Raw genomic sequence first — 15,624 nt, 5'->3', positions numbered from 1 at the left:
TGGGGGTGGAGCGCCACAGAGCCCATCGTTCATCTTTAGGAAGACACACAACTATTTGGGAAAACTCTATGATGTCAATCAATAAAATGAAAACCAATAAGTTGTCTTCCTCCAAAAGGGCTTTTTGGCTTAATCTCTTTGAACAACGACCTGCGCTTTCTTCTGTAAAGACTAAATATGGAGCAAAAATACAGCACATTTCCCATTCTCTATTTTAATGGAGTTGAGATTTAGCAAAGACACACAAACCAAGAGAATAAGCAGAGATCAGTGATGGTAGAAAAGTGATTTTGTGGTAGAAGTACAGAGTCGTCTGGAAGTTTTCAATAGTAGATGACATCGTGTCTGCCAAGTGCCTCGCAGAAAGCCTGACACGGTACTGACACTCAGTAAATACTAGTTTCCTCTTTTATGAAGGCAAACTTTGACATTAGTTCTTAGTTTTGGGGTAAATGCACATTTGGAGGTAGAGAGAGCTAGGCAAGTGATATGGCAATAAAAGCCTGGTTGGATAAAACATTTGCTAAGAATACATGAGTTCCATTGGTATGTTTCCCTCCATTCTTCTATTTTTTTTTTTTTTTTGCGGTACGCGGGCTTCTCACTGTTGTGGCCTCTCCCATTGTGGAGCACAGGCTCCGGACGCGCAGGCTCAGCGGCCATGGCTCACGGGCCCAGCAGCTTCGTGGCATGTGGGATCTTCCCGGATCGGGGCACGAACCCGTGTCCCCTGCATCGGCAGGCAGACTCTCAACCACTGCGCCACCAGGGAAGCCCTATTCTTCTATTAAGGCTTTAATATTATGTATTACCTGCTTAATATAATAGTCATAATTGAATGATGACGATATCTTAATTTAAAGTGAATGAATGGGATTGAGGTTAGAAATCCTGAAGATGGTGTAGACAGGGAAAAATCTTTATAATGCTGAAGTTTATGACTATAAAAAGTCTGAAACTATTTTTCCCTGGAGAGCTCTGAAAATAGAGAAATCATGCATTTTGGTCCAGAATGATTGCAATGTCATTCTGTCTAGAGTCAAAGGAAGACGTGACTAAAAATGTCCCCTCCTGGCTTTGCAGACAAGATTATTATGAAGTTAGCTTATATTCTTCCAGTGAAAGAATATCAACCGGGAAAGGATAATTTGATTTTTGCTGACTGAATAGTGGGTTAAGTCTAACTTTTCCATTTATAAGTTGCATACTCCATGGTAAATTTTCCTCAAAGGTCTCTCCCTCTCTCCTCTGACAATTAAAACAGTCAACAGGGCTTCCCTGATGGTGCAGTGGTTGAGAGTCCGCCTGCCGATGCAGGGGACACAGATTCGTGCCCCGGTCCGGGAAGATCCCACATGCCGTGGAGCGGCTGGGCCCATAAGCCATGGCCGCTGAGCCTGTGCGTCCGGAGCCTGTGCTTCGCAACGGGAGAGGCCCGCGTACCGCAAAACAAAACAAAACAGAAACAGTCAACAGAAACAGAAGAGCTGTGTACAGACCTTCAATTGCTTCTCAGATCTATGACTGGGGAGACGTAGGTAGGTTGTCATCTTCATGGGGCTCTTGAGGTTTGATGTTTGGGAGAAAATCTAGGACTTCTAAGACACTGAGGTGATGTGATTATTCCTACTTTAGCATTAGTTTGGTGACTTCCTAGGCATTATAGATCTTTGTTCTCTTTTGATAACAGGAAAGAGAGAAGCAAAGATGATCTGAAGTAGTAGTTCATAGTCTTATCCAGTTTGAGGCTGGAAATATTTAAAGAAACTATGATCAAATTTATGCAACCTGCACACGATGGCAATTATATTTTATTGCCTCTTTATTTGAGAAGCACAAGAGGACAATACATGATTGCACATCTACAGCACATACACTTTGAAATGAAGTCATCACAATATTTACATACACATTTAAACAGGTGTTTATATCTTCACACTGCAGGCAATGCTCGTGTTCCTGGACTGGTAGAAACTCCTTAGGGTCCCTCAAGGACTCCCTGTCTTTGGTTTAGGAATGTCTGTTCTAAAGAAACTGACAACTGTCCTTTTAGGTGTCTTCCCTTCTAGAATGCACCACTGTCTTCAGTGGAGAAGAAAATCTGTTTTTAGGATAAGCTCGAATTTGAAATAAATAACTCAAGAGTGATCAGAGATGACTGGGAGCATAGAGAAAAGTAATATGTTATTTACAGTGACAAATTTCACAATTGTTTAACTTCTATCCATTTTAACCATTTAGGGAATAGGTATTTATGTAGCCACTAAAGTTAGAGATGAAAGAAATCAGCCTCTGGAATCACTGAATTTATGTTTTTTCAAGATGCCTTTTGAAAAAACAACACCTTATTTACTGTCTAGGTTTTACATCAATATTTGAAAGGTCTTCCTTGAGTCTCTGTCAGGCAGGCCTATTAGGAAGTGAGTAAATTTAATAAACACACAACTGCACTAAGTATGTATCACCTAATTTGCATATCTGTGCGGGTACCGGTGCAGTCAGTGTGGGCAAACAGCTGTCTGCTCAGGGTTTGTGTGGTTATGTAAATGAGGCCCTCAGAAAACGTGTCTCTATCAAAAGAGCAAACCTCAGGCTGGAAGGGAGTTTCAGAAGCCATCCAGGGCATCCTCAGGCACAGCATATTTAAGGCAACCCAGAGGGAGGCGTTAGTCTGTGTGTTAAGATCATTAGACAAGTATAAGCCTCTAAAGAGAGTGAGATAAGAACTACATACGCGTATAAGAAAAAAAAAAAAAACAGCTTATGGTGTGGATTTTTAAATTTTAAAATTTTCAGTCTGATAGGAGATACAACGTTCATTCTAGAATATTCATTATTTTAAAAACTGGAACCAAAAGGGAAAGAGGAGGGAGGGATAAATTAGAAGGTTGGGATTAACATATACACACTACTATATAAAACAGATAACCAACAAGGACCTACTATATAGCACAGGGACCTATACTCAATATTTTGTAACAACCTATAAGGGAAAAGAATCTGAAAAAATTAGATAGATAGATATAGATAGATAGATAGATGATAGATAGATAAACTGAATCACTGTGCTGTACACCTGAAACTAACATGATATTGTAAATCAACTATATTTCAATTAAAAAAAAAATCTGGATTCAAAGCTCATTTTGCAGCAGAATGAAATATCTAAATCAATTAGCTGCTATCTTTGCTTTCAATGGTAACAGATATTTGCCACATATATCATGTGAAGTATAATACCAAATAGGACCCCAATATTAGGAAGAATAAGCAGGTTGGGGGTCCTCTATATTATTTATACTTGATCTCCTGAGATTAAACCAGCTTTAAAAAAAAAAGTATAATCCTCTAGGAGTTAAATGTATAACTGAGTCCTATTAACTTACCCTATTTCTGTAGTTTGTGATAAAGTGAAATTGAGCCAGAGAACAGTTTTCTTTATGTAAAGAAATTAATAATAATGTGCAGATTTGTGTTTTGTTTTATGTCTTCAAGCCACACAGCCTTTCACGGAAGAAAAAAAATTTAACAGTGGATCAGAGTCTGTGGCGGATGGTGGGAGCTACCTTTAATCTGATATGAGCAGTTTCATAATGTTGTTATACCATAAAAATATAAGATAAACATTTCTAATATGAACCAGGTCAGCAAACCACACATGTAAATTCATTTGCAATGATCGTACATTAATAGGAATGTTCACAGTTCTGCCAGTGTGCATTCATTAGAAATGCTTTCTCAGTGAATATCCCATTTAATAGAGTCTCAATAGAGCCACACTCTGAAAGATTTCCCATTCTGATATGCGGGGAAATCCTTCAGTGGATGCTACAGACACCGTCTGACACACAGTAGCTGAATGGGGCATCTATTGCCAAATTCCTATTTGTCCTTCACGTGAAGTCCATATTGACTGCTGCAAAAATTCTTTGTATGAGCTATTATTTTCAAATTGTTTTCCAACTTATACTGCAATTGAAAATTGGACAGCTTTTCGATTGCTCTCGCATTCCGATTGATTACCAATACAGTTTTTCAGAATTAAGAATATCAGTCTCTTCTCGTCCCTGGAATCGTGTTGACTCCGTGTGGCTTTCATTTAAATATTGCAGGACAGTTTGTGCCTGACTCTGTGTTCAGATAACATACAGGGCGATCAGTTAGATTTATTATCTCTTCTCTCCACGCTACGTTATGTATCACTGTGAAAAATACCGACCTCCTGATATGATGTTGCCTTCTCTCCAAGGTCTCCTAGGATTAGTATCTGAGCTTAGTTTCTGCTGCATCACACAGGTCTCAAGGTTTGTGATGTGTTCTTTGGGATGGGGCAGTTGTAATGACCAAAATGACTAATATGTTTTCCGAATAAATGCATTCTAACAATGTTAGGTTATCAGATCAAATGAATAAATATTTATTGAGTGATTACTATGTATAGGGGACTCTGCTAGGCCCTGGAGGATGGGGCTGGGAGGGCATGTTGAAGCTTATCTGAAATTCTCAGAAAATACAAAGTGAAATCAATAGGAAAGAGGGAGTCATTTAATTTGTCTAAGTTGTTTCTGAGTGCTTTCAAAATCACTCTGGAATGTCCTCAGCGGTCCTGTGATCATTAATAGTCGTCACCATTTTCCGATGGAACAATTCAAGAAGGGAGAGGTTAAATATTTTTCTCAAGGTCACACAGCAGTACAGATGCAAACGGGAGACTGCTACTATAAGCAGCTACCTCCTGGCTTGGTGTTGAAACAACTTGGGAACAGTTGTTGGTGCTTGGGACTTGGGGAGGTCTTGCTTTGGCTTGGTTGTGATTGCTAACTGGCATTTATGATATAATTAATTGATATAAAACTGCTGGCATTTAAATTTGTATAATATAACTAGTCTTCCTCCATCAGCATAGGGTGCTCTCTGAGCAAATGAGTCTAAACCCTTTGCTTTTATAGGACTAAAGGGAAACTGTATCGTCCTCTTTTTAATGAGTACTCTCCACCATATTTTGTGAAGATTTTAAACACACAGAAAAATTGAGAGAACTTTACAGCACATATCTGTGTACCCACGACCTCAATATGATCATCTGTGTTTATTATGCTTGCTTTGTAACATATCTATCCATTCTTCTATTCATCAGTCAATCCATCTTCATTCTGGAAGCATTTTAAAGTAAATTGCAAATATAGCCCTTTGGAAATTATTTTCACCATAGGGCAAAGAGGTTTATCATAGTGACAATAATGGTATGGGAGGAAATAATTATAATTGATGTCCAAACAAATTTGTTCAAGATTCTCCTAAGTATTGACTAGTCTTCTACTTGTGTGGTGCTGCATTCATTAGTTTATCTGATCCTGGTAATATGCTCATAGGGTAGAAAGGCAGATATAATAACTTCATTTTACAAATTAAAAAACTGAATCTTGGAGATGAAACACCAAGCTCATGGTCACCCATGAGGTGGTATATTCAAGAATAGATGACTTCTACCAGCTCCTGGACCAGTGGTCTCACTAGGTCATGCCATCCACGCTCTTGTCAAAAACCTCAAGGTAAGTTTTTAATGATTACTCTAGTAACTAGTTCTTAAAACAGGAGTATTTAAATAGCTGAATATATGCCATAGTCACTGCATTAACACCCATAATCTTGTTTCATTTGGCCATTTTGTTAAACATACCTCGAAACCTTTTACTTAGACATAGCTTGAGGGCTGAGAAGCTGTTATGTCAACTTCCATGACACTGCTATGTATTAGCAGTCCATGGCTAAATGCTTCTAGATATCCAACTACATTTCTATTAGCCCTATTTGTGGTTTTCCTCTGAAAATTTAACTCAGAAAAAATTCATTTATGATCCTGTACATTAATCTTCACTTATCTCCATTTTGTCAATCCTATTGAAACTGAGTCCCCCTAAAACCAAGTTCCTCTGCTGAGTTTATAATTAACCTCTCTATCCAAAACTTTATTCCTTTTCTTGTTCTACACCTGTTCCCCCTCACGAATGAGGAATATCAAAGAAAAGGGTGTTGTAATTGAGCAGGACCCTATGGGGCCTTCCCAGGACAGATCCCCCTCCCCAACCGTGTCCTCCATCTGCCTCTTATTTGTAGAAAAATTTTAACCTCCTAGGCTTTCCCCAAGTTCCAAAGAGTAAATTTAATCAGAGAAGTGAGAAAATGCAGAAACAAAGGAAAATAGGCAAGACAAAAAAATAATAGTTTAGCCATTAAACAAAACCAAGGACCTTTAGTTCCTCCTCAAGGGATATAAAAAATATTCTGAGCCATATTCTTGAGCTGTTTTGCAGATACTGAAACCCTCACCAGGTGCAAGGAATTAACTGCATGTTGACCACAAGCATGGAGACCCTAGACCTGTTGAAACCAAAAGGTTGATGATATTAACTCCCAAAATACCACCCAGTTACCCTCACCACCAAGCAATCAGAAGAATGTCCACAAGCTGATCATGCACCCTGAAACCCTCTCCCTCACTCTGTCTTTAAAATCCTTTCCCTAAAAGTGATTGGGGAGTTCAGGGCTTTTGAGCACTAGCTGTCCATACACCTTGATTGGCGCCCTGCAATAAATGCTGCACTTTCCTTCACCGCAACCCATTGTCAGCAGATTGGCATCACTGCACGTGGAGAGCAGACCCAAATTTGACTCAGTAACACTATTTTTTAAAGTTTTGCTTTTATATCATAGAAATGATAGTGCTTCTCATTAAAAAAAAAAAAAGAACTTGAACAAAACAAAAATGTGCAAAGCACTTAACTTTAGAATCTTTCCTTCCAAGGAGAACTTTCCATTTTGCATTTTGATTTGTATTCTCTCCATCTGAGGTTATACTGGTTTGCAACTTTGCTTTTTTCACTTAATAGTAAATCTATTTCATGGCTTGTAAAGGATTCATAGTCTCCCATTCAATGATTGCATCATGATTTAATTAATCTCTTATGACGGATATTTAGTTTCAAGTAGACATTCTTGTTTTTATATTTTGGCTCTCATTTGCTATGTTTACAGAGGACAAATTCCTAAAATTGTGTGTGATGGAGGGAGCAAGAAAGGGGGATAGAGTAGCTGGGGGAAGGGAGGCACCATTCATGGAGATGAGGAAGACCAAGGGGGAGCAGCCTTGCTAGTCAATATGTTTCAGACAGGTTAAGTTTGAGATACATGCTAGATGTAAGTGGAAATATGTATATACCACATGTTAGAGGAGAAGGGAGGAGAGGAGATATAGATTTGGGATTCCGTGGTGTCTGGATGGTATTGAAAGCCTTGGGGTAGGATGAGATGATCTAGGGGAAAGCATGGGAGAGAATAGGGTCCAAACCCTTGAGATGCTCTAGCTTTCAGAGGTTTGGCCAAAGCAGAGCCAGCAAAGGAGCTCAAGCAAGGGAGGACAGAATGTGAGCTGAAAATCCAGGGGCTTGTGATATCCAGAAAGCCTGCAGAAGAAAGTGTTTCAAAAAGAGGAAGTGGTCCAAGTGTCATATGTTGCTGAGGGACCAATTAAGATGAAGTCAGAATTGACTATTGAATTTGGTATACAATTTTTTTTAAAGCTACAAATGTCAAATACATATATGAAAGTGATAACTGTTCTTACTATTCAAATAAATTAAATTCAAAAGATGTAATCTTTTTGTTTATCATATCACCAAAGATGAAAAAGTAGTAATATCTAATATTTATAAGAATGAGGAGAAATAAACACTCTTATACAGTTGTTGCTTCCATATTTTTCTTTGGAACGCAAGTTGACAATATCTTGCAAAATGTTTCATGTGTATAACTGTCAAGTCAGATATTTCTCTTTCAGGAATCTGTCCCATTACAGAAATGAGTCCAATTTAACCCCCTTTCCTACCCAACTACTACAACCACTTCTGAACTGAACTCTCAGCTTTTGCTCTTAACTCCCTGTTAAGAGCAAAATTCCTCATATTTCAGATGTACTGATCGCTTGAAAATGAGTATCATTTCCTATCATCCACCAGTCATTTTCAGTGATTTCCCAATGCAGACAGTGTAAAACTCAGGCCTTTCCCATAACCTATATTAACCAAAATTTTAGAAATGAAGACTTAATTGAAATAAAAAGGTGTTTATTTCAGATCTGTTAGGATTGCAGCCCAGGAGACACAGATTCAAGAAGCACTACAAAATAGGGAAAGGTTATAAAGGCAAAACCTCAAGATAACAGTTAGTTACATGAGTTGTTTATCAAGAATTACAATTGGAGCTGGCAAGAAGTAAGGGTGCTTGTTAAGTAAGGATTGATTGGGGTCTGAAAAGGTTGCATAGTTACAAGGGGAGACCTTGAGACCATAAGGTTGTGGGCTGGTGGGTGTTCTGAATACAGCTGGTGGTGTCCTTGGGTCTGGTACAGTTCAAAGAAAGTTCAGGTTCTCAGTGGTGCAGAGACATGTCTGAGACCAGATCCTCAATGGCCACCCAACTCCATTTTTGTAAGCCTGAACTGCGAATACTCCATTATAATTCCAATTCATCAATCTATCAAGTCCTATTTCCCAAGACTCACTTTGCTGCCTTTCTTCCTCCCCCTATCGGCCTTCTTTCTCTATCTGCAGACTTCAAATTCTTTCATACAGTAGGGTCTTACACTTTTCTCCTCCCAGAATTTTCCTTCAGCTTTTCAATGGCTGACTTATTATTCAAGTCTCAGATTATTTATTTATTTATTTTCTAATGTGTCTTTTGTCCATTTCTTCCCTCTTCAATGTAAGTGCCCTGTTCAGGGTTGGGAGGAGCTGTGTGCCCAATAACTGTCAGTTGAAAGAATAAATGTTTATTTTTGCCCTTTGCTATTAACTTTGTCCTTTCTTTCTTTCTCTCTCTCTTTTCTTTCTTTCTTTCTTTCTCTTTCTTTCTTTCCTTTCTTTCTTTCTTTCTTTCTTTCTTTCTCTCTCTGTCTCTCTCTCTTTCTCTCTCTTTCTTTCTTTCTTTCCTTTTTCTTTCTCTCTTTCTTTCCTTTCTTTCTTTCTCTTTCTCTCTTTCTTTCTCTCTTTCTTTCTTTCTCTCTTTCTTTCTCTCTTCCTTTCTTTCTCTCTCTTTCTTTCTTTCTTTCTTTCTTTCTCTTTCTTTCTTTCTTTCTTTCTTTCTTTCTTTCTTTCTTTCTTCCTTTCTTTCTTTCTTTCCTCTCTATACAATCACTAAATGATGTATCCCTTGTCCCATATGTTGAAAACACTTTTTTCAGTTGTGATTTGTTTTTCAATTTTTATTTCCATACAGAGCAATCTCTCAGTTATTTATCTCTTATCTCCTTTCATTGGTATCATGATAAGAAAGGCTTTCCTTAATTAAAGATTGTAAGTTAGAAAAAAAATCCTGCATTTGCTTCATGTGTTACTATGGTTTAGGAGTTTACATTTCATTGGAAAGTTTTTTATATGATATGAGATAGGAAATTAAATTTATTTTTTCCTCAGGTTTATCAATTGATTTAATATTATCTTCTGAATAATCTCTCCTCTACCCACTGATTTATAATGACCATTTCTCATATAGGAAAGTTCTATCAAGTTTTAATAAATCTGTTCCTATACAGTACCATGAGTATTTATTGGGTTGGCCAAAAAGTTCATTCGGTTAGTGAATATGTTGTTCAATAAAGTTCTTTATGAATTTTAAAATGTGTGTTTTATTTTTACTTTAAACTGAATGAACTTTTTGGCCAACCCAATATTTACCATAGCTTAAAATATATTTTGATATTTGGTTGGGTGAATACTTATTCTTGATATATGAAACTTTCTAGGGTATTTCCCTATGTATAGTCTTCCAAATAATTTTTTATTTCAATTTGTTAAATATTAAAAGTAACACGTTGGGATTTTTTTTAGTTATATTAAATGTATATGTTACTATAAAGTGAAATGGCATCTTCAGAATATTAATCCTGGAAGAAATCTATCTCTGCATTTTTTTCTTTTTCTTTTGGTCTGTTTAATGTTCTTCAGTACAACTTTATGGTCTCCACTTCATTTGGGGTACAATTTCCAAGCCCTTTATAAGCTGTGTCCCACCACCCCCTAGTGCTCTTTGGAACCCCCATCTCCTCCCATCTTTCCCTCACTTACGACCACTCTGCACTGCAACCACACTGGTCTCCTTAGTGGTCCAGGGCTGTGCCACCCTCATCTCAAGATCTCTGTGTCAGTTCTCTTTAAAGGGAAAGCTGTTACCTTTCCATGTAAAACTCATGGCTCACTCCTCACCTGTCTCCTGGCTCACTCCTCACCTGTCAGGTCTCTACTCAAATGTCACCTTCTTGGTGAGGCTTTTTCTGACCATCCTATATAAAATGCCTCTGTTCATAGCTTCTCCCACATTTCCTATCCTCCTTGTTCAATTTTTATCTTCAGTACTTATCCCACTTACCTCACATATTATATATTAGTTTTCATATTTGTTTATTGTCTCTCATCTCCAAGTAGAATGTAAGCTCCAGGAAAAAGCATTTTGTACTGTCGTATTGCCAGAGCCTATAATAGTGCCTAGAACTTAATGTGTATTTATTTAAAAAATTTTTTTAAATGAAGTATAGTTGATTTACAATATTGTGTTAGTTTCAGGTATACAGCAAAGTGATTCAGTTATATATACATTTTTTTCAGATTATTTTCCATTGTAGGTTATTACAAGATATTGAATATAGTGTACCTTTATTGACTGTCAAGTGAATGATTTTCTTAATATAGCTGTGTAAGTCTCACTCATTTGTTATTAAGTTAATTTCTAGTATTTTAATTATTTTATTGTTATTTTATTGGAATTACTTTTGTTATGTTTTTTGACTGGTTATTTGTGATATAAAGAAAGGTTTGTTTCTTATTTCCCAATTCTATGAGTCCTAAGAGATTTTCAGCTGATTCTCTTGGAGTCTCATTAAATAGCAATATATCATTAGTAAATAATGACAATTACTTATTTTCCTTGCCCATATTTGTGTATAGTATATCTTTTGTTCAGCCTTATCACATTCTGAATGCCCAGAAAGAATGTAGAAGACTAGTGGAGATAGTATGTGGTATCAGTCAAGCTAAGTTTTGTTCTAGCAAATATGACCCCCACTTTTCAGTGGTTTCCAACAGCAAAGGCTTGTTTCTCATTCACATTCATGTACAATTTGTGTCAGCCATGGCTCTGTCCTATGTTGTCTTGTCTCCTAGACCTAATTTTGGGACACTGTGGTCTCGTGAGAGATGGAAAGAAGAGTATGGCAAAATCATGAGATGCCTCTTAAAGCTTCTGTTTAGGAATGTCACAATTATTTTTACTCACAATAAATTGTTCAAAGCAAGTCACTTGGCAACTACTGTTATCAGTGAAGTGGGAATATGTAATTCTTCTATAAGGAGAGACGTTGCAAATCATGTGGCTAATACTGCCATTGAAGGTGTAGGGACCTATAATCCTCCTAGAGAGAGGAGAAGACAGTACTTAGAATAATAATACAATCTTCAACATAGGCATTTTTTGTTCCTCACTATAAAAGGAATGTGTCTGGTATATTCCTAATACATAAAAAGTGCACACTATGACATTATATTCTTTACTGTATTATGTCTGTTGATTTTATTCTCAAATTTACTAAAACTTTTTATTATGTCTAGCTGGAAGTTATCAAATGACTTTTGGGCATACCTGCATATGATCATACCTTTAATAAAGTTATATATTAAAATTAATAGATTGTCTGATATTGATCCATCTTTGCATTCCTGAAATAAACCTGCTTCTTTTCCGGTGACTGTGCTGCTGATAAGTATTTTTGTAGTCTGTAGACAGTAGGAGAGCAAGATACAGTCATGACTGAGACTAGACCATGAGCTTCATTTTTGGTACAATCTTGGTCAGGTTTTGGTATCAGAATTATGTGTGACACAAAAAATAAATGGAAAGCTGCCTGCCTTTTTCTGTGCTTGGGAATGAAGAAAGAATTATGGGGAATACTGTACTGTTGAAGATTTGATATGAAGAGCCTGTAGAGTGACCTCAGCCTTCTCCTTTTTTGGTATTAGCTGCAGGACAGCTCTTTATTTCCTTCCTATAGTTATCCTTTTCTTGAGTAATTTTTGATATTTCCTTGAAAAATCACACCTTTTATTCAAATTTATTATGTGAAACTCTATAGAGTAATTTCTCATGTTACAAAAATATTTTGGAAAATTTATTAGAGCTTTTCTCATATTTACTGTCATTTATTATACTCTAGAATTTATTTGTTATATGTACATATACGTGAGTGTATGTAGATTCTCTGTTTTTCCATATAAGGGCTTATTAGAGCTTTAACTTATTGATCTTTTCAAAAATATTTTAACTTACTGATCAGTTTTCCTGATTTTTTCCTAAATAACCATCTTGGGTTTTGTCAATTATTAATTCCTTCTTTCTACTTAATTTTAGTATATTTTATTGTGTTTTTTTCAGATAAATGAATGCTACTTAACTCATTTTTAATGTTTAATAATAAAAATATCTAAGGCTAAGGATTTTCTTTAAAGTAGCTTGGTCACATCAATATATATAGTGTTTCTATTTTCATTGATCTGAAAATAATGCAAACTGTATATTAAGTTGTAACTTCCTCTATAAAAAGATCATTCTTATTATTGTACAGAAAATAGATAGTAATAGGGCAAGAGGATGACAGCAAAGTGACCAGGTGAGGTCATTGCTATAGTCCACGCCAGGTAGGTAGCATTCATGGAGATGGGGGGGGGGAGATAGGAAAAGAATTTTGAGAGAGATTTAGAAGGGTCACCAACTATCAAGTTTTAATGACAACAAATTTTTATCACTTAAGAGCAATCACCTTCTAGAACTTTTATTTACTATGCTATAAAATATACTTTAGCATATCTTTCTAATTGCCTACACAATATCCATTCTCCTTTTTTTCTTGCTAACAGAATCCTGACTTTATTTGGTAAGCAATATACCCAGAAAACACATTCCCATTTTCCCTTGCTGCTAGAAGTGACCAAGTCGATCAGCTCTGATCAGTAAGACATAAATGGTAGTCTACTGGGGATTTCCAGGGAAACTTTTGCTTTCCTAATATAACATAGCAAACCCTTATCTTTTTCCTGTCTTGGAAATGAATGTAATGTCTGGAGATATAGCAGCCATCTTGTGATCAGGAGGTGAGAAGCATAAAGATGAGCACCTCACCTTAACAATGCCAGAATAGAAAGATGAGTTTGCCAAGCATCTGAACCTGCACAGCAAATGCCTACTAACAAACTTCTTGCTGTGTGAGAAAATTAGATTCCTATTTTTGTAACCCATAGCTGGGATTTATGTTACTTGCAGCTGAACACTTTTCAACAGATGCATATATTTATTGGCAAGTTTTTAACTTCCCAGTGAGTACCCTCTATTCTATGAGACCGGGTTTTACCTGCTGCATTTTTGCAAAGACCCTCTGTGCAAAGACTACAATTCCTCAAAATGTGTGAGATATTTCTATATGTCCTACATATCAGTGCTAAAAGTACCACATTCTCATAACTTATTTCAATATTTTCTCCACCTCGTGTGTCATATCCATTTTGTCAACCAAGTCCCAAGTTTCTTTCTTTTTTTGCTTTATTCATCATCTCATGCTCGGACCTGGGTAATAGTTTCCTCACTGTTTGCCCCGTCCCAGTCTTTCTGTTTTCTAGGCTAAGAGGTTTTCTATTCCTCTACCACCCAAGGCTTTCCATGCTGTCGCTATTTGACTCCTCGGCACATAACATAGCAAAGATTACTCAGTACATGAGAAATAGGCCAATTCTTCCACCTGGAATGCTCTGTCCTCTCCAACATCTTCCTGATCTCCTTTTACAGTCTTGATTTTCACATGAATGTTTCATTCTAATCAAATGTTTTCCTGACCTAAATATATCTATCAAATATACTTTCCTCTATATGAACTCACTCTTATCCTCTCCTTTTCCTCTTCAAATCCTACTCATTTTCCAAGATTCAACTCAAATCCCGCCTCCTCTGTTAGAGCTTTCTTGTGCACCACGACCTGATCTTCTCTTTCCTTTCTCTCAAATACTAGTTCTTAGTATCAGTATTATTTTTGTCTTTCATTACATCTGCTCAACTATAATGCACCCCAGCTACCCTGGGCTAATCGACCATTCTCCAAACATACATTATCTTTTCTCAGTCTGTTCTTGCAGCCTGAAATGGCTTCTCTCCTCTTCCCTTATCTGAAATGACCCAGTTTCTTCATTTTAACTTCCTTCATTCCTAGATTAAGATTACCTGATCTTCCCAGTAACTTGTCCATTACACTATTTGTTTTTCTTTCTCTTATCAAAGTGCTATCTGTTTACATGATTTTTCCTTACAAAGACCTACAACTACTAAGACCCAATAGAGCAGAGCTACATCCTCAGTTCATAATTCATCCAACCATAGCCCTCTTTGTGAGAAGAAATTGTATTGATCATCTCATCCACATCTCCACTTATAAAAGAGGTAATAAGCCTTCAGAGGGGAGTGACTTGTACAAAGTCACAGAGTTCTTTTCCACAGGAAGGCCCAATCCTGTATCAGTGCTCCGGGTGAAACAATGAAGGAGAGACAGCTCCATTCCTCAAGGTGCTAATAATTTGGTGAAGATGTCAGACATATTTAATTAATAAGTCAGCTTTATTTTTTTTGAAAAAAGAAATTCTGAACTTCATGTCATGCTATATGTTTTCTAAAGCTTCCAGAATGCAATAGAAGATTAATTCTATTTGGAGAGACAACAGAGAATTTTTAAATGTTAGCAAATAATTTCCTACTAATTTAAATTTTAAAAGAGATGACCCATGAAAAATGAGCTACCAAGATCATCTGAATCAAATGATATTTGTAACATTATTTTCATTTTGCAGATTTCTCCATTGTTACACAAGTGGTACAAAATTAAACAGAATAAGAAAATGCATCATAGTTTCATTTTAAATTAATGTGAATGTTGTTTTACTCATTGCTTGTTTGTTTTAAGAATAAGAAAATAATTCTCATTCATGCCTTCATATTCATGTTTCAGTCTATCTATTCTTTATTTTACAGGAGGGACCATAATGGGAAATGCAAAAATCCCTTAATTGTTTAGTTCTGCCTGTTGTGTATTTATTTATTTATTTTTCAGAATGGATGGGTGCAGTGATAATTACGATTAGTTGACATTTCTTTCTGGAGGTCAGATTTAGATAATGGGCCATGTATGCCAAAATCAAATTTCTCTTTAAATAGTTTCGTTTTTGCACTGCTTACTTAAAGACTCACTGTGCTTATTTGTATAGTTGTGTGTACTGTGTACACCTAGTACATTATTGTTAATAAAGTAAAAATTATTCTGATTTTCTTTCATAACCATCACCATAATTTCATATGTCTCGATTTAAATTATGTACAAACTATGGTCATTTGTAGATGGAAAAAGAATTACTATTAGGCAAATTCAGCATTCCACGATTGACTGATGATCAAATCCTGTTAGAGCTTAAAGAATCAAGTTTGATACAGTTAAATATGACCTTGCACTTTCTTAGTCTGCTTGCATTAGGTGCTATTTCTTTGCGC

Source organism: Stenella coeruleoalba (assembly GCF_951394435.1).
Source record: "Stenella coeruleoalba genome assembly, chromosome: 1".
Lineage (NCBI taxonomy): Eukaryota > Metazoa > Chordata > Mammalia > Artiodactyla > Delphinidae > Stenella > Stenella coeruleoalba.
Note: the sequence above shows the minus strand (reverse complement) of the source record.